The sequence below is a fragment of the Solanum verrucosum genome, unplaced genomic scaffold (assembly GCF_900185275.1).
Source record: "Solanum verrucosum unplaced genomic scaffold, falcon-dt-bn FXZP01001237.1, whole genome shotgun sequence".
NCBI lineage: Eukaryota > Viridiplantae > Streptophyta > Magnoliopsida > Solanales > Solanaceae > Solanum > Solanum verrucosum.
The window spans coordinates 702,373-727,989 of record NW_026019558.1 but is presented as its reverse complement, the minus strand read 5'-3'; the positions used below and the strand labels follow the sequence as shown (position 1 = coordinate 727,989).

At 37.9% G+C, this 25,617-nt stretch overlaps 2 pseudogenes; one reads left to right on the top strand and one right to left on the bottom strand.

The window, feature by feature from the left end:
• Positions 1-1,566: 1,566 nt before the first annotated feature.
• Positions 1,567-3,345, bottom strand: LOC125816885 (uncharacterized; annotated as a pseudogene).
• Positions 3,346-8,518: 5,173 nt separating this feature from the next.
• The window catches only part of LOC125816795 (uncharacterized), a 34,679-nt pseudogene continuing 17,580 nt past the window's right edge, over positions 8,519-25,617 (top strand).

Here is a 25,617-nt window from a genome sequence, read left to right as displayed (position 1 = left end):
TTTTAATTTAGAATGCAGTTTTATCTTCTTTTTTTTTTGTATTCAAAATACATTTAGTATGTGTATTGATATTGATTAGATTTGTAAATGTTTATGGTCAATGTGCACGTCTGTAAGTATGTATTTTGTATTCCCAATTTTATTTTGTTTATGTATTTTGGGGATATTCTTGTTAGCTTTGTTAATAGCAAAAGCTAAAAGCAAAGCAGCATGAAGAATATCACATTGTTTTTTACTGTCATTCTATAAACAGGTGGCATGAATTAAATTTCTACAGAGGTTTTATAAAGTAAATCCTTAAGAATACTATTAAACAATTAGTTTGTATCCAATCAAGTAAGATACATATTAACTTGTTAATTTGTATTCCTTTTTAAACAATTAGTGATGCTAGTTCATTTTGTATTCATTCCTTATTATTTGATTGTTTTGTATTCATTAGTTTTAGATGTGTTGTGTGCTCTATAAGTTACTTTCTCAATAGAGTATTTAAATACAAATGATTATGATTTCAAATACAAAGATAGGTTGCCGACCTCTCAAATACGGATACAATTTGTGTTGCCACGATATGTTAGTTTACTTTTTGTATTTATTTTAGATATAATGAACTTGAACAGTTTTGTATTTCGTCTTGATCAATATAGTTGTATCCTCTATTACTTTCAAAAAACCAAGTCAATTACACAAGGTCAATTTGAAGTAATATATTTAAACGAATACATAATAAATGACGATACAAACTGACATCTGAATACATAATTGTATTCATTTTACATATAATGAACTCGAACAGTTTTGTATTTTGTATTGATCAATATAGTTGTATCCCCTGTTACTTTCAACAAATCAAGTCAATTACACAAGGTCAATTTGAAGTAATATATTTAAACGAATACATAATAAATGACGATACAAACTGACATCTGAATACATAATTGTATTCATTTTACAATTAATGAACTCGAACAGTTTTGTATTTCATATTTATCAATATACAATTTGTGTTGCCACAATATGTTAGTTTAATTTTTGTATTCATTTTACATATAATGAACTCGAACAGTTTTGTATTTCGTATTGATTAATATACAATTTGTGTTGCCACAATATGTTAGTTTAATTTTTGTATTTATTTTAGATATAATGAACTTGAACAATTTTGTATTTCGTCTTGATAAATATAGTTGTAACCTCTGTTACTTTCAGTAAAGCAAGTCAATTACCCAAGGTCAATTTGAAGTAATATATTTAAACGAATACATAATAAATGACAATACAAACTGACATCTGAATACATAATTGTATTCATTTTACATATAATGAACTTGAACAATTTTGTATTTCGTATTGATCAATATAGTTATATCCACTGTTACTTCCAAAAAAGCAAGTCAATTACACAAGGTCAATTTGAAGTAATATATTTAAATGAATGCATAATAAATGACAATACAAATTGACATCCGGATACAATTCGAAATATAATATTTATTAAAGACGATAAAAACATCAGACAAACCAAACCATCCAACACTTTTAAGGAAAAAATACAAAAATATATAACTATTCAGTGCGTGGTCCATTCCTGCATGACCGCCTATTATGCCCCTTACAACCACAGGTACTACAAGAATTCTTGTACTTCTTCCCATATAGCTCACTGTAAGATTTATCACGAAGCTTTTTTGGTGGTCTACCCGATAGTTTTTTTAATTTTGGTGGCCTCACTACTTCATTCTCTATATATCCAGGTACATTCCAATCGATTCGATTAGGTAATGGAATGATTGGATTGTTGTATGTAACAAGTAATGTATTTGGTTTATAAAGGTCAGAACAATACGGTTCAGGATCAAGAAATTTCTTCTTTAAAACAGCCCAAGCATACGAACATGGTATTTCATCCATTTGAAATCTCCTACATGTACAAGTTTTCCTTTTCAGGCAAATAATAAATGTTGATCCTTCATGATGAACACTGTGCACATAATTACTTGTTGCAACTACCTGTTAAACAAAATCAAATGAAATTGCATGATACAACTATTAAAAGGATATAGATTTATGAATGAAATACAAAATAAAATGAAAAAACACAACATACCGTCATACGTACTGATCGTTCTTCATTTTCAGCGAGCATTTCTTGAGCTTTACCACAAAGTGTCGTGAATGTATTTGAAGCAGATGTATGATTTGTGAAATTCCATCGACCAAACATCTGCCTAACTTCCTTAAGAAAATCATATATCGGCAATTCCCTTGCTACAACCAGACATGCATTTATGCATTCAGCTGTGTTCGATGTCATAACAGAGCCTCGATTAACTGTTGCATATACCCTCGCCCATTTTTCATAACCAGCCAACTCCAAATAATTTTTTACTCTAATATCAACCTGTTCAACATTTTTCATCAAATCATCAAATCATCAAAATCAGAATGTCTGTATGTCTTTGCCATGGCATAATACACTTCAGAGAGACTGTCGTGTGACTTTTTGTATAGTGTCTTCACATTTTTCCACAGATGCCATGTGCAAGCATAATGTGGTACTCCATTATATACCCTCAAAACTGACTTTATAATACTCTCGTTCCTATCGGATACAACACACATATTGTCCTTTAAACCATGAGCTTCTCTAAACTGTTCAAAGAACCAGGTCCAGGATGCATCATTTTCCGAATCAACAATACCGTATGCTAGTGGCAATATATTACCTAAAAATAAATTATAATTTAATAGAGAAAATACAAAAAATTATATTTTATTTATAGAAGAATACAATACTCATTCAAGAAGAAAAATACAATTGTAAACTAGTTACCTGCTCCATCTAGAGTGCTCGCTGACACAAATGTTCCATTATAACTCCCCCTTAGATGGCTACCATCAACTACAACAATCGGCCTACAACTCTCAAAACCTTTTATGAACTGAAAGAGAGAGATAAAGAGATATAAAAAAATGATTTTCATCTGTCTTCTTCATCTTTATATGCGATCCAGGATAGGTTTTATCCAATATATATAAGTAACTGGGTAGTTTACTATATGAATCAGACGGTGCCCCCCTTAATGCATTTATAGCCTTTTCTTTAGCCTTCCATGCCACAGAGTAGGATACATCTACTCCAAGGTCCATTTTAATATCAACTTGTATATCCTTTGGTGTTAACTTTCTTTTGTGATCCACCAGTTTGGGCTTTATTATCCCTCCAACAAGACAGCTTGTTGCTTGTCGCTGACTATACACCTTATCTTTCAATGGACATGTATGCTCATGCACAAACATTCTAATTCTAAACATTCCCGATTTATTGATATTGGATAACTTCATTATCCACCCACAATTATCAGAGACACAAACAAGTGTATAATTGCTCAAAACATTAACAAAAAAATAAACAGATTACATTACAACATGCTATTAGATGGAATAATTATTAAAGTATACTATCATAAAATTATATTAATATAAGTACCTTATTTCACTTGATATGTCTGTCTTCCACTGAAATCTATGGTCAATGGCACATTTCCTCATCACGGCCTTTAAAGTACCTTTGTCCTTGTATACTTGATCTTCCATTACTTCTGTTTGATTGATATTTGAGATAATTTCGTTATTTATCGCATTGCTCACTAATGGTGCACTAAGAACTAATGCTTGTGTATCAATAATATCTCCTTCATCTATACCAGACATGTCAACACCGTCTTCATATAGATTTCTATCAGTCAATTCACAATCCTTCACAAACACAGTTACACATATGGGATACTTTGCCAATTCCTTATTTTCTTTCTTCAATGACACATATACTCTCACGCCCATTTCGTTGCGTATCTCCAAAGGTGCATTGCTACCTTCTATTTTATATTTAAGCTTCAAATAGTTATATCTCAACTCAACACCAATCTGCTTAGAAACTTCATCAACTAAATCTTTAAATGTTGCATATTCTTTCATTACCTCTATTGTGTAATCAATGTAGCAATTTTCTTTGTTCCATCTCCCAGAATGCATAATTATAAAACTAATACACCCTATATTTTCTTTGTATTCAAACTAAAATAAAATAAAATACCCAAGTCATTAACAAATACATAATTATAGATGTTAACTGTTTTTTCGTATCCAAGTTAAAAATGTATGTATTTACAATAGTCCTTACATCAAGTAAAAAACAAATATTAAAACATTTAAAACAAATTTGAACAAAACTGTATTATGCATATTTCAATGAAGTCTGCCAACATATATGTATACAAAAAAAATATTGAAACATTAAAAACAAACGGCTGATAAAAAAATCTTCAAACAATCCATTAACATTTTTCGTAATCGATAACCACAAAAAATTAAATAAATCCAGCAAAACTAATGTTTGGAGCGTTGTTCATAGTACAAAACTAATTAAAAACAAATTTGAACAAAACTGTATTATGCATATTTCAATGAAGTCTACCAACATATATGTATACAAAACAAATATTGAACCATTAAAAACAAACGGCCGATCAAAAAATATTCAAACAATCCATTAACATTTTTCGTAATCAAATCCGCCAAAACTAATTTTTCTTACGTTGTTCATAGTACATACAATTTACAATGAAAACAGATAAAGTTTACAATTACTTACGAACTTTCATATCAAAATTTTATAATCACTTAGAAAAAGATTAAGGATGAAGCAATTAACTATTACCTGGTCCAATTTGTATTCAACCAATTTGATCGAACTCCCAGTAAAAAAATTCTTCTCCACAGTTGTTTGTCAATGATTTTGTTGTACTGTTTCGTTAAAATAATTCTCAACAAATAGAAAAACAAAAAAAAAAAAGATTTCAATCAAAATACATTGAAAATCGATAATGATAGAACTCATCAGCTATGGAGAAGACCGATTAGTATTTACTTTTGAAATTTTGTAACTGCTGAGACTTTTAAGCAATTGTTCCTTTTTAAAAAATTTCTCTCCCATAAATTTCTCCTTTTTATTATTTAACATTTGTATTCTTTCAATTAAAACAAATAATAAAAACTTAAATAAGATACATAATAAATTAAAATTTTGACATTTTTACTAAATATTGAAAGTGTTGACATTAGATCCTATTAAATGTCAAAATATTGACATTTTGAAAAATTTCCCAAAGATGTATTTTGTTATTTATTGAGCCTAAGCCCATTTAGTCATTATTTTTATTTCTGTTAGAAGTTTAGGACAGGTGGAAGAATTGGTCTTGAGGCCCAAAGATAAAAAAATATTACTTTATGTTAGTTTAAAACAGGTGCAGGTGACTCAAATGGGCCAAAGACCCAAAACGAAAATGGGCCCAAATACTGGCCCAGGCAGACATGAAAACCAAATTTGGGCCCAAGCCTCTTTCCCTCTTTACTTTTATTGTGTTTATATGCTTATCAATATCTGCTACTTAATCTTAAGGTTTTAAAAATTCAAAATCTCCAAAGACACCCATTTTGAATTAATTACTTAACTAAACTATTCATTTTTTACTTTACTTCAAAAAAATAAAAATAAAATAAAATAAATAAATAAACAAGTTTACAAAATATTTCGCTTAGATAAAAATCTTAATATTTTCCCTTTCTCAGTCCTAATTATAAAAATTGTTCAAATCAGATTAAGTCAAGTAAATTTAGCCAAATAATTAATTGTCGAATAACTGCGTATTAGCGGGCGTTTCGGGTGCTTTCAAACCCTTCCCAAAATGCTAGTAAGAACCCTGAACCCCTTTTAAGTTTTCATTAGATTTTCTATTTTAGTCTTTTGAAAACAATGGTTTTCTTAATTTTACTTAAAAAATTATGTGGCGACTTTAAACCAGTCTAAATATTATTTTTAAATAAAACAGAATGACGACTTTGCTGGGGTTTTGAATGGTTCTAACCTTAAGATTAATTTATTTGGCTATGCGTTTTTACTGTCTACTTCTTTTATTTATCGTATATATTGAATTGTGACATTCATGGCATCCGATTTCGCTAAACGACAAATAGATTGCATTAGAAAAAAGGCAGTTACGTGGCTTACCACGACTGTCCTTCAGAAAAAACACAAATTGAATTCTTTGAAAGTGATAAACGAATAGTTGGCTTGTGGTCATCCTATGTCGTTTATTAGACTTCACCCCGTTGTTTGTTCGACTCGGTAACCGTCATTTCTAAACCAATTCTAGTCAACCTAGAGTAGAGCGAAATAAAATCCAAATCTAAGCATTAGTCTAAGACGGCTTAATACCCAAGGCGTATTAATTACTAAAACCACCAAAAATTATGTCCAAGGTCCACGACCTAATGACATATCATATTATTTGACATTTGAAAGATGTATGTGTGGAAACCTGATTGTTGCCTATTCGGGCGAAGGATTCTTAACCGTGCTTTATTTTGTAGGTATGAATCGATTTCCCAAGTTCGACATAGTAGTGGAAGCCCAGTTCTGCTCAAGATGTGGTACAACGACCTCAATATGTTTCACAAAAGGGACCTCAACAAATATGTAGAGGCCCTAACAGAATTCATTACTATGGTTGGGTGGCCCGAGCTGATTGAAGTCATCACGGGTTATTGGGACAACGAGAAAATGGTGTTCCAATTTAGAACCATGAAAATCACCCCGACAATTGAGAAAATTCGGGACGAAACAGACACAGTCGATACAGGGCTTGAAGGAATAGTGAGAAAACAGGAAAACATCTTAATCCCTAACAAGCCTACTCTCGAGGATATTATAAATTGGGTCAGATTAAGAAAATATTACGCCTTCTGGGCCGAAGGTTCTAGCGTTTCTTCTATGGATCTCTATGTTAGATTCGGGAATGCAAGCTTTTATGCGAATTACAACCAAGAGTTCAGGGTTACCTTCAGAGAATCGGACGAGATCAGATCTTTGGCATTCACTATCGCGCTATTAGGTACTATGGTTTTTCCCCAAGGCCCGAGCCTCAGCATCAACACCCGGGTAATAATGCTTGCACACACTCTCTTCCACGGGCATCTGAACCAAGGGCAAGTGAAGTATTATCCCATCACGCCTGTCATCATGTCCGACATGTACCGTGCTTTAGGAACATGTAAGGAAGAACATCGCTACTTTCAGGGCTGTAATCTCATCCTCCAATGGTGGATAATGAGCCACTTAGCAAAGGGACACAACACTCAACAGCTACACACCCTCGATGATAATAATGATCTTAAGGGTTTGAATGATATGTTGTTTTGGACAAATTTAGAAAATAGGAAGACTAGAGGAAGATGAGCTTAGATTTTCTCCGAGTTAAGAGAAGAAGATATCCAGTGGATGCTCGATCGTTTCATTTCGAAAGATGTCATAGTACAGGGCGACATGCAACTTGTGCTTCCTTTACCAGGTATTTGAGGTATCCGCCCGTATGCACCCATCCGAGTCCTGAGGCAGTTCGGAAGAAGACAAACTACACCCCCAAACGCATACTACCGTATCTATGTGTTCAACATTGGGGATGATAGAGTGCCTGAGGCTTCAGAGATGCTGAGAGAATGGAAAAAAGCAGTGCGAATGAACAAGGACACCATTGTTGTAGATCGATTTAACGCGGTGTACGATGAAACCTACAAAGCTTGGTTGAAAGGCAATATACAGGGTATCTCCTTCTCAGTTCCAAATATTTACCGCAGTGTGGAGGACAAAGAGTCCAAAGCTTTTCTAGAATTAAGAGAGGTTAAAAGGGAAGCTCAGGAAATGCACAATGAATTTCTTCAAAAACAGGAGGAGGATAAATATGCCCTTGAGAGTATAACTCGAGAATTAGAAAGCTTGAGAAGTGATTTGGGAGAGCTCAACTTATGGATTGGTTATAAGAGAAGTGGAATGTGTTTCAAAGATTTGGAAGACAAAGGTCGCCGGAGCGACGGATACTTACTAATGATTCAATATAGGCTTCAGGATCTCATGACACAAAATAAGAGAAGCAGAACAAAAGCGGGGACATCAAGAACCTGAATTTCCTTTGTATTCGAACTACGTAGGGCCTGAATTCTCTTTGCGAGATACATAGGCAGCCTTTCAAGGCCCGTCCCCTAACTTTTAAAAAAAATTCTTTTCCCCCCTTCATTCTACAAGGAAATATCGAGTCCAGATCAACAGATGTTGAGAGATGCAGCAAGAAGACCTTAACTCAACACAGTTTAACCTTTCTGAGTCACTAGCCTCAAAATAAAACGAGCAAATTCCTGCTTGTTCAAAAAATCGGTCCCCTTTACTCGTGGGATAATGTGTCCTCAAATGAAGCAACTTTTATGTGTTTACATGCTTTCTATGTGCTACTTTGCATTATTTGTCCTGAATTGAAACTAACATATTTGCCTTTGAGTTGTTTTATGCTACAGGTAGTTAGAACTGATCTGTGTTGATAAGCTGGCTGAACACCCCTATTTTACAAGATCAAAAGGCCATACAGATTTCTTCCCCAATCAAAGTTCTCGGAAGGGAATATCAACAATGGGTGATAACAACAAAGAGATTGGCCTTACCGATGTTGTTGTGGCTCAGCTCGTCATTGCTGATCAGAACGAACTAATTATGCAGTTGATACAATAGATCACCGAGATGAGGGTCTGAAATGCAAAGAAGGCAAGATATGCCTAATCCAGGTTTTGCTTTCAATGCGCCAGCAGGCGGAAGGCCTTCATTCACTTTCCTCCTTCAAACGCAGAACAAGCCCAAAACCCACACTCCAATCCCGCTCAAAATCCCTCAATCATCGACTTAACCACCCAAAATCTCCATTATACCTCCTACTCCTACCAAACACCACCCCCTCCTCAAAATATCAACCTCCAAGTGCCACTTCCTCCCCAAAATGTCAACCTCCAAACTAGTCCAACCCTTCAAAACCAAAAGGTTAACAACCCGCAAACTTCCCTCCGTCACCAAAATCAACATACCAACCCCTAGACTTTCCCTCAAAACTACTAAGCCACTCAAAATGCCCAAAGCCCCTCCGTTGCTCCACCCCTACCCCAGAAAGCCACTTTCCAAATCCCGGTCCCCAATGAGCATGACGCTAATGGTTCTGAGCTCGACCATTACGAAGAGCGAAAAAGAGAGTGGAGGTCGAAGGAAGAGGTTGCGAAGCTAGGCATAAAGGAAGAGATCTGAAGGGCCATGAAAGAGTTTCAGTGTATTCCTGAAGTCACCAATTTAAGTTATGAAGATCTATGCATTCATCCAAATTTGAACCTCTCGGAAGGGTTCAAGGTGCCAAAATTGATGTTTTCAAAGGAATAGGGATTCCGTTAGCGCACCTGAGAGCCTACTGTGACTAGCTCGTGGGAGTTGGAAGAGATGAAGCTTTACTGATGCGGCTTTTTAGCTGAAGTCTGAGTGGAGAGGCTCTGGAATGGTTTATATCTCATGAAACCAGACAGTGGCCTAACTTAAATGCTTTAGCTAAGGACTTTATCAAACGATTGGCCTACAATGTTGAGATCGTTTCTGATAGTTATTCCTTGGAAAAAATGAAGCAGAAATCAAATGAAAGTTACAAAGAATTCGCATACAGATGGAGAAAGGAGGCAGCTAGAGATCGGCCTTCTATGTTTGAGAAGGAGATTGTTGAAGTATTTGAGCAGTTTCAAGAGCCCGAATATTATTATAGAATTATGTTGCTCGTTGAAGCAAAGTTTGCTGAGATAGTCAAAGTAGGTGAGACTATCGAAGATGGATTAAGAACTGATAAGATTGCCCGTGTTGCTGCCTCGTCCGAATCCTCGGGTTTGTTGAAGAAGAAAAGAGAAGTTGTGTCTTCTATCTCTTATGAGGGGAAGAAGACCCCAAGGAAATCCTCATCATACTAAGGTCGTTCTCGACCTTCACAGAGTTTGTACCTAACTTGTTATGCACATGATGATTCCCAAAATACCCCTCCCCCAAGTTACCAAAATACCAACCCCCCAGTTATCAAAATATTCCCCCTCTTAGCTACCAAACTACCCCTCCTATCTACCAAACTCCCCCTCTAGTTTACCAAACTCCACCTCACCACTACTGGAACATCTCCCCCAACTATGCTAACGTTCAGGCAAATTACCAAACTTCTCCCCCCATGTGCCAAATTCCAGCTCCACTTTACCAAAATACCCCCCTCGAACTACCAAGCTCCACAACCAAATTACCAAACCAACTCATATCCCAGGTATCAAGACCCTCATCCAAATGCTCCAAATTATCGTCAAATGCCTCCCCCTCAACAAGGCAATGACGATCCCCCCATCCTAGATTTGAGAAGAAGACCGCTAGAATTTTCACTCTACTCATTGAAAGCCGAACAAAGCTATTCGATCGATTAATTGCGGTAAGATATATTTATCCAGTGGGGCCCAAGCCGATTGACACTAGTTCAAAGTTTTACAGACCTGACCAGAGGTGCACATATCACTCCAACGGTGTTGGACATGATACCGAGGACTATATCAACCTGAAGCATAATTTCCAAAACCTGATTGACCAGAACGTCGTCTCTCTTCAAACAGTCGTGCCCAATGTCAATAATAATCCTTTGCAAAATCATGGAAGCATCACTATCAATATGATAGAAACAGAAGATGATTGGTGCGTAACAAAGGCAATCGTTTCGATCGCCCCTAATGAACTGGAAAGGGCTGTAGCCACGTTGAGCATTAGAGAGAAGATTTTTTTTTTATTCTGACACCCGAGAAGGTTGTTGCCTTGGTGCCAAGAGAAACTCTTGCCTAACCAAAGTTTGTGATTGAAACGTCTGCCACTCAAGGCATGATCAGATCCGGTAGATGTTACACACCGGAAGAGTTAGCTCAAGGAGGACAGAAGAAGGACCAAACATAAAGGTTGATCAAGAAGCGGAGGACGAGGAGTTATGGAGAAAAACTGTAACATCCAGCAATTTAAATAGCTATGAAGAAGCTTAGAATTGGAAATAGTCATTTTTGGAAAGAATTAAAAAACTGGAAATTTAGCCAAGTATGGAAAAGAATGAGTTTTTGGTCAACTTTGAATAGTGATAACTCCTAGCTCAGGATGAGTTAGGTGTATTTCAAGTTAATATTGCAAAGATCATGGAATGATCTTTCCAACGCTATTGAGTTTGCGTGATTCTAAGTTCGTATGAGTGAGTTATGCCCTTTGGAAGTTGGGATGTTGGCAGGGCAGTTTAGTCCGAATTTGTAAGGGTATTTTGGTCTATTCCCTAACCATTTCTTTTGGTTATTTTAAGGTTTTAGACTGATTTTAAATCAGTTTTCCCTTTTAAAAAGTGAGGATTAGGGATTTGAGAGAGAAGAGGAGAAGAAGAGGAGATGGAGAAGAAAAAGCAAGGTTCGTAGAAATTGTCGTGGTTTTCGTCGGGGGTGATCACTATTAAGGTATGTGAGATCATAGTGTTGGGTTGGTTCATTCCCCCACATGCCAAACTCATTTTAATTTCCGAGAAAAGATTTGGTTGTGTTTGTTGAAGCCTTGTTGTTGTAGTTGTTGAAGTCTTGTGATTGTGTTGAAGTTCTTTTTGATTTTGGGACATGTTTCCGGTTGTGTTTCCGAGTTGAATCTATTGTATATTAAGGGACTTTATGATTCTAAGTGTTTGGGGCTGGAACCTTTGAGGTTGAGAAGGTTTAGAGTTGGGAATAAGAAGGAGAAAAGTTAGATTTTTGGGGAAAAAGGCTGGGGCGTCGTGCCAGCCAGCGCGCCCCAAAAGGGATTCTGAGCTTCCACCCTTGGGGCTGCGTGCCTAGCAGAGCCCCCACCAGGCCCCTCTGAAGTCTGAAGGCTGGCGCCCCGTGCCTCTAAAAGCGCCAAGGACGCCAAGTCTTCCCATTCCTTCCCCACTTTTTCATACATGTTCCTTGGTAATGTACCTATGTTTTATAGTTATTTTCAACACTCTAAAGTACATCTAGACATCCCGAACTCATCCATAAACATGAGATCATTACCCTTGAATCCATAATCCAATTCGAGGGAAGATAGGATCCAAGTCAAGTGAAGTTAGAAGTCAAGTGAAGTTAGAGTCAAGCTTAGAAGTTAAGAAGTAAGTCAAAGCAAGTCTTTAAAGTTTTCGAGAGTCTTTATTGAACGTTTTAACTTCATTTTAAGGCTCAAGTTTCAAGTTAAGTAAAGAGTATAGAGTTTCAAGTTGAGTAAAGAGTATAGAGTTTTAAGTTGAGTAAAGAGTATAGAGTTTCCAGTTAAGTGAAGAGCATAGAGTTTCAAGTTAAGCAAAGAGTAAAGATCCAAGTTCATTTCTCAAAAGTTATTAGGGAACTAAGTATTCTCAAAGAAGTTTATAAATGTTTTCATATTTAAGATGAGAGGAAACTACGATTTCCAAAAGAATTTTGAGCAGTTTGAGTACTATCTCTTTTAAGAAAAGATGAGTTTTGCGAAAGAGTTTATAAAACATGATTAGTATGACAATCGAGTATGTCATCAATGTTTAAAAAGTATGGTCTCTAGATATACCATCAATTATTATGCAGTATGACTTCCGGAGTCATCAATGATCATACTAAATTATGGTTTTGATATGTTCTTTTTAGAAAGAGTTTTCAAGAGCAACTACCTCTTTTAAGAGGGTAGTTTGAGCAATTATTTCAAACCAAATAAATTTGTGTTTAAAACACTTATGAGCTAAAGTATTTTTGGGAGTAATCTTGAGCACCTAATTAGGGACGCGACTTCATATTAACTCAACTCTCCATAAGATCCATGCAGCCAAACATGGGATTTAACGGGTCATACTTTTTAGATGATCATGTAAGTTAAGCTAGTATCCACTAAGTTAAAGCGTTCTATATGACGACAAAGTATATGACAGTTTTGGCAGCGTGGACAAGACGTTGTATCACTACTTAGGCATGTAGTGGTGGCTGTCGGTTAAAGAAACTCCCACAGTAGAAATTGCATGGTTTCTCGAGGGGATCTGCTTAGTATGGATGGTGGTATGAGACTTCATTCATGCATTGCACAAGTATACTTTTAGAGGAAGCATGGTATTTTTATGATATTATAAATATGATTTTGACGACATGTTTTAAATAGTTTTACAAGCTTTATATATATTGCATGTGTCTTATTGCTTGATATTGAGTTCAGTTATTCATGAGTTGAACAGAGCCAAGGTAAGTTCTCTTTTGTATCCCTTTCATGCTTAAGTTGTTTTTTAGCTGTCCAGCTCGCATACTCATACATTCCATGTACTAATGCCAGTTGTCCTGCATCTTATTATGATGCAGACGCAGGTACCCAAGATCAGCATCTAGCACGCCGTTGATCCAGCTGAGCACTCCAGAGTCAATGGTGAGCCTCCTTGCATTCTGGAGGACTCTGTTATTTCGTTTTTCCTAGTTTTGTTTTATTAGGATGTTGCGGGGTCTGTCCCAACACCAATCTCAATATTATAGAGGCTTCATAGACAGTCAGTCAGTTAGTATTGAGTCTCTCATCTATGTTTATATGTAAATATTCGATTTTGAGAATCGAGTTGCCTTTTTGGCCAGATTTTATCAGTTAAGTTGTCTTATGACCTTTCATTGCATGAAGTTATTCTGTTGACTTAGGTTTCCGCTGAATTAAGAAAGTCAGGCCAAGGGTTTGCTTGGGGGCCAGCAATGGTCTTCGAGTACCGGTCCTGCCCATGGTGTAGTCTCGGGGCGTGACAAACTTGGTATTAGAGCACATAGTTCCAGAGTCCTGGGGAGTCTATGAAGCCGTGTCTGTAGTGTCCTAGTTATTGGTGTGAAGCGCGACACATTTGTAATTAGGAGGCTGCAATATTTAGGAACTATCTCACTTCTTTCACATTCATTTCGTGCGTTCTAGTTTATCTCTAAAAAGTTTCCTTCTAATTCGTGCTTGCGCGTGTTTTCAGAGGATTTTGCCTCCATGAAGAGCAGTCAGAGTTCGTCCAGCTATGAAGAGTGTTGAGGATCAAGAGTTACCAAATGCCCTAGAAGTGCAAACCCAAGAAGAGATCAAATATGCTGATTTTCGTGAAGCTATCCAAATGTTAAGTCAAGTTGCGACCTATCATGTTAGGCGGAGAGATAATCGACACGAAGTGGATCCGTGAACTCTTAATGATGAACCCACCAAGCTTCACAGGTTCAAGTATTAGTGAGAATCCGGAGAACTTCATTGAGAAGCTTAAAAGGGTATTTGATGTGATGCATGTTGTTGAGTTGGAGAGGGTGGAACTAGCTGCATACCAATTGAAGGGTGTTGCTAGATTCTGGTTCGACCAATTGAAAGAGAATAGGGCGGAGGATGCACCAGTAGTGAGTTGGGTTGTGTTTGAGAGTGCTCTCATGGGGAGTTTCTTTCCTCGTGAGTTGCGAGAGGCAAAGATAAAAGAGTTTCTCACCCTTAACCTGGAGTCTATGAGTGTTCATGAGTACAGTCTGAAGTTCACGCAACTTTCCCGCTATGCTCCGGAGATGGTTGCGGACATGAGGAATAGAATGAGCTTATATGTTGCTGGGTTATCTCGTTAGTCAAGTAAGGAAGGCAAGGCAATTATGCTGATAGGAGATATTGACTTAGCAAGATTTATGATCCCTTTACAAAAAGTTGAGGAGGATAAGCTGAAAGATAGCGAAGAGTTTAAGGATAAGAGGGCTAAGATAGTAGGGGACGAGTTAAGGCAGCAAAACAATGATGCTAATCAGTCATCCCTCCCACAGAAACAGAAGGAACCTGCTCCACCATCTGCTAGTGCACTTGCACCTAAGAACAAAAATGGGTACAATAGAGATTCCTATAGTTTTAGGGCTAGACTTGCATATCCTCAAGGCAGTATGGTGCCAAGGGGTAGTAAGCCTCATGCCTGCGCCAAGTGTGGTAGGAACCACTTAGGTATTTGTCGTGAGGCCTCCATTGTTTGTTTCAAGTGTGGTCAGAGTGGACATTTCATGCGAGAGTGTCCAAAGAACATGCAAGGTAGTGGAAATCTGAGCAATAGGGTCCAAGCTTCATTAGTTGCTCCCCCAGACAGGATGGTACCTAGAGGAGCTACTTCTAGTACTGGCGGAGGAGCAAACCTCCTCTACCCAATCAACAGTCGCCAAGAGCAAGAGGACTCACCAGATGTTGTCACTGGTATGATTCGAGTCTTTGACTTTGTTGTTTATGCTTTGCTAGACCCAGAGCGAGTTTATCTTTTGTAATTCCTTATGTTTCTATGAACTTTGATGTTATACCTGAGAAACCTAGTGAGCCAGTCATAGAGTGGAGTAGTAGTTCAGCAGTGCCTAAGGGTCGTTTCATTTCGTACCTCAAGGAGAGAAAGTTAGTTTCGAAGGGTTGTATCTATCACTTAGTCCGAGTTAATGACTCTAGTGTTGAGATACCTCATTTCAGTCAGTTCCTATAGTAAGAGGGTTTTCAGAAGTTTTTCCTGATGATCTACCCGGAATTCCTCTTGAAAGAAAAATAGATTTCGGCATAGACATCATTCCAGATACTCGTCCTATCTCTTTTTCGCCATATAGAATGGCACCAGCAGAGTTGAAAGAGAAGTTAAAGGGATCTAGTAGATAAGGTATTTATTTGACCAAGTTGACTGAGAAAAAAAGCGAAGTTTCAACGGTCCGAAGCTTGTGAGGAAAGTTTTCAGGAATGGAAAGAGAAGTTGACTACTACCCAGTTATGATATTTGGTTCTTGAGTACATACTGGGTATCTGAATCTAAAATAGATTTGAGATCAATAGTCGAGTTTAGGCTAATCGGGGTGTAATGTGATGAGCTAGAGTTGGTTGTTGTAGTTTTCGCTTTGAAGATATGGCGTCAATGTTGTATGATGTTCATGTGGGTGTGTTCACTTAGAATGAGCTTAATCTCAAACAGAGAGAGAGTGGTTAAGGTACTCAAGGATGATGACATGAGTTTTCTTTATCACCCTGGTAAGGTTAATCTTGTTACTAATTCTTTAAGCAAGTTGTGTATGGGTAGCACCGCCCATATTGAAGAAGGAAATAGAGAGTTAGCAAAAGATGTGCACAGACTGGCACGCTTGGAAGTCAGACTTATAGATTCCGCAAAAAGAGGAATAGAAGTAACGAGCGGGGCCGAGTCATCATTAGTGTCAGAAGTAAAAGGTGAGAAAGACCCAGACCCTATCTTGTTGGAATTACGGGCAAAATGTTCATAAGCAATAATGGCTTTTGAACAAGGGAGAGTTGGTGTTTTGAGGTATCAAGGTGGATTATGGGCATTGTTGCTTGTTGGGTGTTTGAGTTTGATTTACACCATTAGTTTAGTAAGAGTCATCTCATTCGAGGACGAATGTTCCCAAGGGGGAGATATTGTAACATCCGGCAATTTGAAATAGCTATGAAGAAGCTTAGAATTGGAAATAGTCTTTTTTGGAAAGAATTAAAAATCTGGAAATTTAGCTAAGTATGGAAAAAAAATATGAGTTTTTGGTCAACTTTAAACAGTCATAACTCCTAGCTCAAGATGAGTAATGTGTATTTCCAGTTATGTTTGCAAAGCTCGTGGAATGATCTTTCCAACGCCGCCGAGTTTGCGCGATTTCGAGTTCGTATGAGTGAATCATGCCCTTTGGAAGTTGGGCTGTTGGCAGGGCAGTTTAGTCCGAATATGTAAGGGTATTTTGGTCTTTTCCCTAACCATTTCTTTTGGTTATATTAAGGTTTTAGACTGATTTTAAATCAGTTTTCCCTTTTAAAAAGTGAGGGTTAGGGCTTTGAGAGAGAAGAGGATAAGGAGAAGAAGAAAAAAGGTTCGTAGAGATCGTCGTGGTTTTCGTCGGGGGTGATCCCTATTAAGGTATGTGAGATCATAGTGTTGAAGTTCTTTTTGATTTTGGGACATGTTTCCGGTTGTGTTTCCGAGTTGAATCTATTGTATATTAAGGGTATTTATGATTCTAAGTGTTTGGGGCAAGAACCTTTGAAGTTGAGAAGGTTTAGAGTTGGGAATAAGAAGGAGAAAAGTCGAATTTTTGGGGAAAAAGGCTAGGGCGTCGCACCAGCCAGCGCGCCCCAAAAGGGATTCTGAGCTTCCACCCTTGAGGCTGCGCACCTAGCAGAGCCCCCACCAGGCCCCTCTGAAGTCTGAAGGTTGGCGCCCCGCGCCTCTCAGAACGCCAAGGACGCCAAGTCTTCCCATTCTTTCCCCACTTTTTCATACATGTTCCTTGGTAATGTACCTATGTTTTATAGTTGTTTTCAACACTCTAAGGTACATCTAGACATCCCGAACTCATCCATAAACACGAGATCATTACCCTTGAATCCATAATCCAATTCGACGGAAGATAGGATCCAAGTCAAGTGAAGCTAGATGTCAAGTAAAGTTAGAGTCAAGTTTAGAAGTTAATAAGTAAGTCAAAGCAAGTCTTTAAAGTTTTCAAGAGTCTTTATTGAACGTTTTAACTTCATTTTAAGGCTCAAGTTTCAAGTTAAGTAAAGAGTATAGAGTTTCAAGTTGAGTAAAGAGTATAGAGTTTCAAGTTGAGTAAAGAGTATAGAGTTTCCACTTAAGTAAAGAGCATAGAGTTTCAAGTTAAGCCAAGAGTAAAGAGCCAAGTTCATTTCTCAAAAGTTATTAGGGAACTAAGTATTCCCGAAGAAGTTTATAAATATTTTCACATTTAAGATTAGAGGAAACTGAGATTTCTAAAAGAGTTTTGAGCAGTTTGAGTACTAACTCTTTTAAGAAAAGATGAGTTTTGCGAAAGAGTTTCTAAAACATGATTAGTATGACAATTGAGTATGTCATCAATGTTTAAACAGTATGGTCTCTAGATATACCATCAATGTTTATGCAGTATGACTTCCCGAATCATCAATGATCATATTAAAATATGGTTTTGATATGTTCTTTTTAGAAAGAGTTTTCAAGAGCAATTACCTCTTTTAAGAGGGTAGTTTGAGCAATTATTTCAAACCAAAGAAAGATGTGTTTAAAACACTTATGAACTAAAGTATTTTTGGGAGTAGTCTTGAGCACCGAATTGGGGACACGAGTTCATATTAACTCAACTTTCCAGAAGAACCATGTAGCTAAACATGGGATTTAACGGGTCATACTTTTTAGATGATCCCGTAAGTTAAGCTAGTGGATCCACTGAGTTAAAGAATTCTATAGGATGGCAAAGTATAGGACAGTTCTGGCAGCGTAGACAAGACGTTGTATCACCACTTAGGCATGTAGTGGTGGCTGTCGGTTAGAGAAACTCCCACAATAGAAATTGCATGATTCCTCGAGGGGTTCTTCTTAGTATGGATGGGGGTATGGGACTTTATTCATGCATTGCACAAGTAGACTTTGAGAGGAAGCATGGTATTTTTATGATATTAAATATATGATTTTGACGTCATGTTTTAAATAGTTTTACAAGCTTTATATATATTGCATGTGTCTTATTGCTTTATATTGAGTTAAGTTATTCATGAGTTGAACATAACCAAGGTAAGTTCTCTTTTGTATCTCTTTTAAGCTTAAGTTGTTGTTTAGTTGTCCAGCTCGCATACTCGTACATTCAATGTACTGATGCCAGTTGGCCTGCATCTTATTATGATGCAGACGCAGGTACCCAGGATCAGCATCCAACACGCCGTTGATCCAGCTGAGCACTCCAGAATCAGTGGTGAGCCTCCTTGCATTTCGGAGGACTCTGTTATTTCGTTTTTCCTAGTTTTGTTTTATTAGGATGTTGTGAGGTCTGTCCCAACATCCATCTCAGTATTATAGAGGCTTCATAGATAGTCAGTCAGTTAGTATTGAGTCTCTCATCTATGTTTATATGTAAATATTCTATCTTGAGACTCGAGTTACCTTTTTGGCCAGATTTTATCAGTTAAGTTGTCTTATGACATTTCATTGCATGAAGTTATTCTGTTAAGTTAGGTTTCCGCCGAGTTAAGAAAGTCAAGCCAAGGGTTCGCTTGGGTGCCAACAATGGTGTTCGAGTGCCGGTCCCGCCCAGGGTGTTCGCTCGGGTCGTGACAAAAATGTAGCCAAAAGATTATTCGATTGTGAAGCATTTGGAGAAGATGCCGGCTTAGATTTCTATATGGGCCTTGTTGATGAGTTCGCAAATGCATAGGTATACTCTGATGAGGGCTTTGGATGATACTTATGTGGCTATGGGTACTAACAGTGACAACCTAGCAGCCATGATAAACCAGGTCATTCGAGGACACATAATCAGTTTTTGCGACGAAGAGCTGCCCTTTGAAGGCAGGATGCATAACAAAGCTCTGCACGTCACAATTATGTGCCGAGACAAGGTCATAAATCTTGTTTTGGTCGACGATGCGTCCGAGCTCAACATCTGCCCGCTTTCGACTCTCAAGAAGCTGAAATTCGACTTGGGAAAAGTTCAACAAAACCAGGTCAATGTGAGAGATTTCGATGAAGTACAGAGAGACACGATAGGGGCAGTGAACTTGGATATTCAGATGGGTTTTGCAGAATTCAATGTGGAGTTTCAGGTATTGGCCATCAATACCAGCTACAATTTGCTTCTGGGAAGACCGTTTATCCACATGGATGGGGCTGTGCCTTCTACCCTTCACCAACTAATGAAATTTGTCTGAAAGGACGAGGAATTGGTCATTCACAGTGAAGGAAGCCATTCCAATGGGTATGTGCCGATCATCGATGAAGTCTCCCGAGGTTGTGATTTCTACACGGTGGAACTGGTAAATGCCACCGGTGATGATTTGTTCCCACAGCCCCCTATGCCTTCCATGTACAAGATGATTGCAACTGTCATGCTCCGAAATTGTTTCAAACCAGGTTTTGGATTGGGGAAGCACTTTCAAGGAATTGTCAAGTCTATCCAAATCCCCGCCAAAGGAGCAAAGTTTGGCTTGGGGTATGTTCCAACAGAAGGCGAAGCAGAGATGAAGAACAAGAGTGTTGATCAAGCATTGGCCAAGCCAATTCCCCATTTGCACCAGTCATTCCCGGTGCAAGGATATGTCAATGATGATGGTCTCGGGGAAGGAATCTAGGGCTTTTTGAGGAGATTGATGCGGCTATTGAGGAAGAGGCTGGGACATCGAGCATCCGTGATGTAGAACCTGATGAGCAATTGCAAAATTGGACCTCCACACCACTCCTAATTTCCCGTGCAGCTTGGTAGAAAAGACATATGCTTATGTTTGTTTTTAAAATCGGTGGTAGTCCGGAAGAGGCTCGAGACCCACCCTTTATACAGTTTTTATTTGTTTGAAGTTTTTAAATTCCCCTATGATGTTTAAAAAGGTAAAATGTCCCTTGGCCATGGCCAAAGTTTGTTCTTATTTTTCAATTCAAATGAAAGCCTCTTTTATCAAAATTTGTTTACTTATCTATATATTTTTTATTTTCCTAACTTTGTTTGTTTATAATTTCAGTAATATTAATTTAAAACCTGTCAATGTTATGTCATGTCATGAACCGAATGAACAAAATGAGACAGGTGATGATGAGTGCGAGGAATATGAAGAAGAAAATTAGGTACCCGAACATATTGCCGAAGAGTTTCAACAATTTGAGAATCAACACAAGCCGAATTTGAAGGAAATCGAGACTGTGAATCTCGGAGATGAGGAGTCTGTCAGAGAAGTCAGAATTAGTGTCCATTTGACCGAAACTCAAAGAACGGACCTGGTTCGTTTGTTTAGAGAATACATTTATGTATTTGCCTGGTCTTACAGAGATATGCCAGGGCTGAGTACGAATATGGTGTCCCACAAGTTGCCGATTAATCCAGAATTCAGTCTAGTAAAGCAAAAGACTCGAAAGTTTAAGCTTGAGTTGAGTTTGAAGATCAAAGAGGAGATTACCAAACAGATCGAGTCTCAAGTAGTGAAAGTGACGCAGTATCCTACTTGGTTAGCCAACGTTGTTCCGGTTGCCAAGAAAGACGGAAAAATCAAAATTGGTGTTGACTACAGAGATATTAACAAAGCTAGCCCGAAAGATAATTTTCTATTGCCAAACATTCACATTCTCATTGAAAACTGTGCTAAGCATGAGATGTAGTCATTTGTGGATTGTTATGCGGGTTACCACCAGATCCTGATGGATGAAGAAGATTCAGAAAAGACAACTTTCATTACGCCTTGGGGTGTATATCATTATCGGGTGATGCCATTTGGTCTCAAAAATGTCGGTGCTACTTACATGAGGGCTATGACGACCATATTTCACGACATGATTCACAAGGCGATCGAGGTGTATGTAGATGATGTCATAATCAAGTCCTGTGAGAGTTCGGATCACTTGACTCACTTGAGGAAATTCTTTGATCGTCTACGCTGATACAATTTGAAGTTAAATCCCACCAAGTGTGCTTTTGGGGTGCCAGCTGGAAAGTTGTTAGGATTTATAGTTAGCAGAAGAGGCACTGAGCTTGATCCTTCCAAGATCAAAGCGATTCAGGAATTACCTCCTCCGAAGACCAAGAAAGAGGTGATGAGTTTTCTAAGAAGGTTGAACTACATCAATCGATTTATAGCTTGTTGAAAAAAGATGCCTTGACCAAGTTGACCGGAGAATGTCAAACTGCTTTTGATGCCATCAAGAACTATTTGTCCAATCTACCGGTGTTGGTTCCTCTGCGAGAAGGGAGTCCGTTGTTACTATATTTGTCGGTCTCGGATAATGCATTTGGATGCATGCTTGGTCAATATGATGAGACTGGGAAGAAGGAGCGAGCTATTTATTACTTGAGCAAAAAATTCACTCCATATAAGGATCGTTACACCCTTTTGGAGAGAACGTGTTGTGATTTGACTTCGATTGCTCAGAAGTTGAGACATTATTTGTATTCTTATACCACATACCTTATTTCCAGGATGGACCCGTTGAAGTATATTTTCTAGAAAGCAATGCCGACTGGGAAGTTGGCTAAATGGAAAATGCTCTTGAGTGAGTTTGACATTGCGTATGTGACCCAGAAGGCGATAAAAGCACAAGTCTTGGCTGATCATCTTGTGGAGAATCCTGTTGATGAAGAGTATGAATCGCTCAAGACTTATTTTCCCGATAAAGAAGTTGCATTTGTGGGTGAAGATATTTCTGAAGCGTACCCTGGTTGGAGAGTGTTCTTTGATGGAGCGGCGAACCATCAAGGGAAAGGTATCGGAGTAGTCTTAGTGTCAGAATCTGGTCAACACTATCATGTGGCAGCTAAACTCCGATTTGATTGCACGAACAACATGGCAGAATACGTGGCTTGTATCATTGGTTCAAGATGGCCATCGACATGAATGTTCATGAGTTGTTGGTTATTGGAGATTCAGATTTGCTACTTCACCAAGTTCAAGGAGAATGGACTGTGAAGAACCCAAAGATCACACCGTATGTGCGGTATATACAGAAGTTGTTTAAGAGATTTCCGCAAGATTGAATTTAGGCACACTCCCAGGACACAGAATGAGTTGGCTGATGCTCTTGCCACCATAGCATCAATGATTAAAAATACAGTTACAAGTTATATTGATCAAGTGGATATAGAGGTATATGAGTAGCCTGTCCATTGTTCACATGTTAAAGCAGAACCAGATGGTTTGCCTTTGTATTTTGACATCAAGAAGTATTTAGAGATCGAGACTTATCCTGAGAATTTAACGTTCAACTAGAAGAAGTCGATACGCCATATGGCCCTCAATTTCTTCGCAAGTGGGGAAATTCTTTATAAGAGGACTCCAGATTAAGGTCTCCTTAGATGTGTTGATGCTAGTGAAGCTGCAAAGCTTATGGAACCAATACATGCCGGAGTTTGTGGCACTCACATGAATGGGGTCACTTTGGCGAGGAAGATCCTCCAAGCCGGTTATTTCTGGATGACTATGGAACATGATTGTTGCAAGTTTGTGCAGAAATGTCACAAATGTCAAGTGCATAGTGATTTGATTCGAGTCTCACCTCACGAACTCAATGTTATGAGTTCACCTTGGCCATTTGTAGCTTGGGGCATGGATGTCAGTGGCCCAATAGAGATAGTTGCCTCTAACAGACACATATTCATTTTGGTTGGTATTGACTACTTCACCAAGTGGGTGGAAGCAGCTTCATATAAGTCGGTGACCAAGAAAGTTGTAGCTGATTTTGTTCGCAACAATTTGATATGTAGGTTTGGAGTACCAGAATCCATCATCACTGATAATGGAGCAAATCTCAACAATCATTTAATGAGAGAGATATGTGAATAATTCAAGATCACACACCGGAATTCAACTGTCTATCGTTCCCAAATGAATGGAGTTGTAGAAGCCGCCAACAAGAACATAAAGAAGATTTTGACGAAAATGATTGATAATCGCAGAGGTTGGCATGAGATGCTGTCGTATGCTTTGTTGGGTTACCAAACGACTGTCAGGACATTAGTTGGAGCTACTCCATATTTGCTAGTATACGGAACAGAAGAAGTCATACATGTAGAAGTTGAAATACCTTCATTGAGAATCATCCAAGAAGCTGAATTGAATGATGCTGAATGGGTTCGTAAGCGTATTGATCAGTTAACATTGATTAATGAGAAGAGAATGGTTGTTGTTTGTCATAGACTACTGTATCGACAGAGAATGATTCGTGCTTTCCACAAGAAAATAAGAGCCAAGATATTTGAAATCGGCCAGTTGGTTCTCAAATGCATTTTCCCACATCAGGATGTGTACAAAGGGAAATTTGCGCCAAACTAGCAAGGACCCTACATGGTTCGCAAAGTATTATCTGGAGGTGCCTTGGTCCTCTCGGAGATGGATGGCATCGAATGGCCAAAACCGATCAACTCAGATGCTATCAAGAGATACTATGTGTGAAGCTTCAGTTTGTGCTTTAGTTATTTCCATGTAATCGCTCTATTTGCTTTTAATTGCTTTGTTTAAAATTTTATCCCTTTTGTAATGAACTACGTCTGACCTGAATTCTCAAGAATGAGATACGTAGGCGGCTTATGTCGGCCTCGATCACCCCTTTATCCCCTTTTAATATTCTTCTTTGTACTTGAACTACGTTCGACCTGAATTCTCAAGAATGAGATACGTAGGCGGCCTGTGTCAGCCTCAGTCGATTTCTTTGTTAATTTCTTGTTTTTGTTAATCCTCGAGAAGGGAAACTACGTTTGACCTGATTCCTGCCTCAATGAGATACGTAGGCGCCACAACGGCTCGGTCATATCTCCCGTAAGATCTTTATCATTTAATCATCACTTGTTTGACAACTTAAAGTAGGCTCCACTTTAGAGATAGGTTTTTGGTCTTAAACAAAATAGGTCAAGGGCGCGTGGGAATGGTCGGTAGCTGCTTAGTCTCATCCGAGAGTTTAATCTCCTTACTCCTTACTGCTATTTTTAAAGAAAAAAGAAGGGGGTCGATTTAGGCTCATTCCCTTCCGCTTCGGCCAGTGGATGAGAGTGCCCTTACATATAGTTCCAGGCCAGTTCTTGTTTAAGTTGGAGTTTGGGACAAAACTTTTGAGAGGAACTCAAAAATTCTCAAGAAGAAGATCTTTCCAACAAAGTCAAGACTGAAGTTACGTTAATAATTACAACTGGGACAGAAATTTTTGAGGATGACCTCAAAAATTTCAATAAGGTTCATCGGAAGCTCGGAACAACTTTGGATACTGCCCAGCAAGTAATCAGATAAATCTCAAAGCATCGGCTTCAAAGACGTTCATTAAGGCTCGACATGACATGACACTTGGCAGTGACCTTTTCAAAATATTATTTTTTGAAAATCTATTTTCCTTAAAACTTTTCTTTCGTGTTTCAATTATTTTTGCATAAAAATATTTTGTCTTATCTATCAATAGGTGGGATATCGGATAAATCAATCGGAGATAGCAAGACAAGGAGCAGACAATCGAAAGAATCGACACAGATCAGTTCACTTTAAACTAACGATTTTTCTGTGGATGCAGGTCTATATGTTTGCCTCGAGATCATCATATTCCTCCATTAAATGAACATGGAGAAGTCAAAAGGGCGAGGATCTCTCCAAAATTGACAATCTTTATGTGGATGCAAGAAATTTTTTATGTTTCTTATACCAAAGAACTGCTAATATGAGTAGCATTATTTCATTCAAATTCTTAGCAAAGCGAGGTTCGTAATGAACATTGCAACTATGTTCGGAGATTGAACAAATGAAAACCCCGATGATGCATAGCAAGAGAAAGAAATCATGTGTAGCAAGAAAAATAAGTCATGCATAGTAAGAGAAGGAAATCATGCATAGCAAGAGAAAGAAGTCATGCATAGTAAGAGAAGGAAATCATGCATAGCGAGAGAAAGAGGTCATGCATAGCAAGAGGAGAAAGTCATACATAGCAGAGAAGTCATGCACATCAAGAGAAAGAAGTCATGCATTGCAAGAGAAGGAAATCATGCATTCCAAGATAAAAATCATGAGTCGCAATAAAAAGATTCATGCACCGCAAGAGAAAGAGTAATGCATCGCGGGAAAGTATCAAGAAAGCCATCAACAACGACATCAAGAGAGTTATCAACATACTACATCAGCCTATTTTATTACTTCAACATCAAAGAAAGACTATATTGAAGATTATATTGTAAATATAAGATACAAGTTTTATTTGC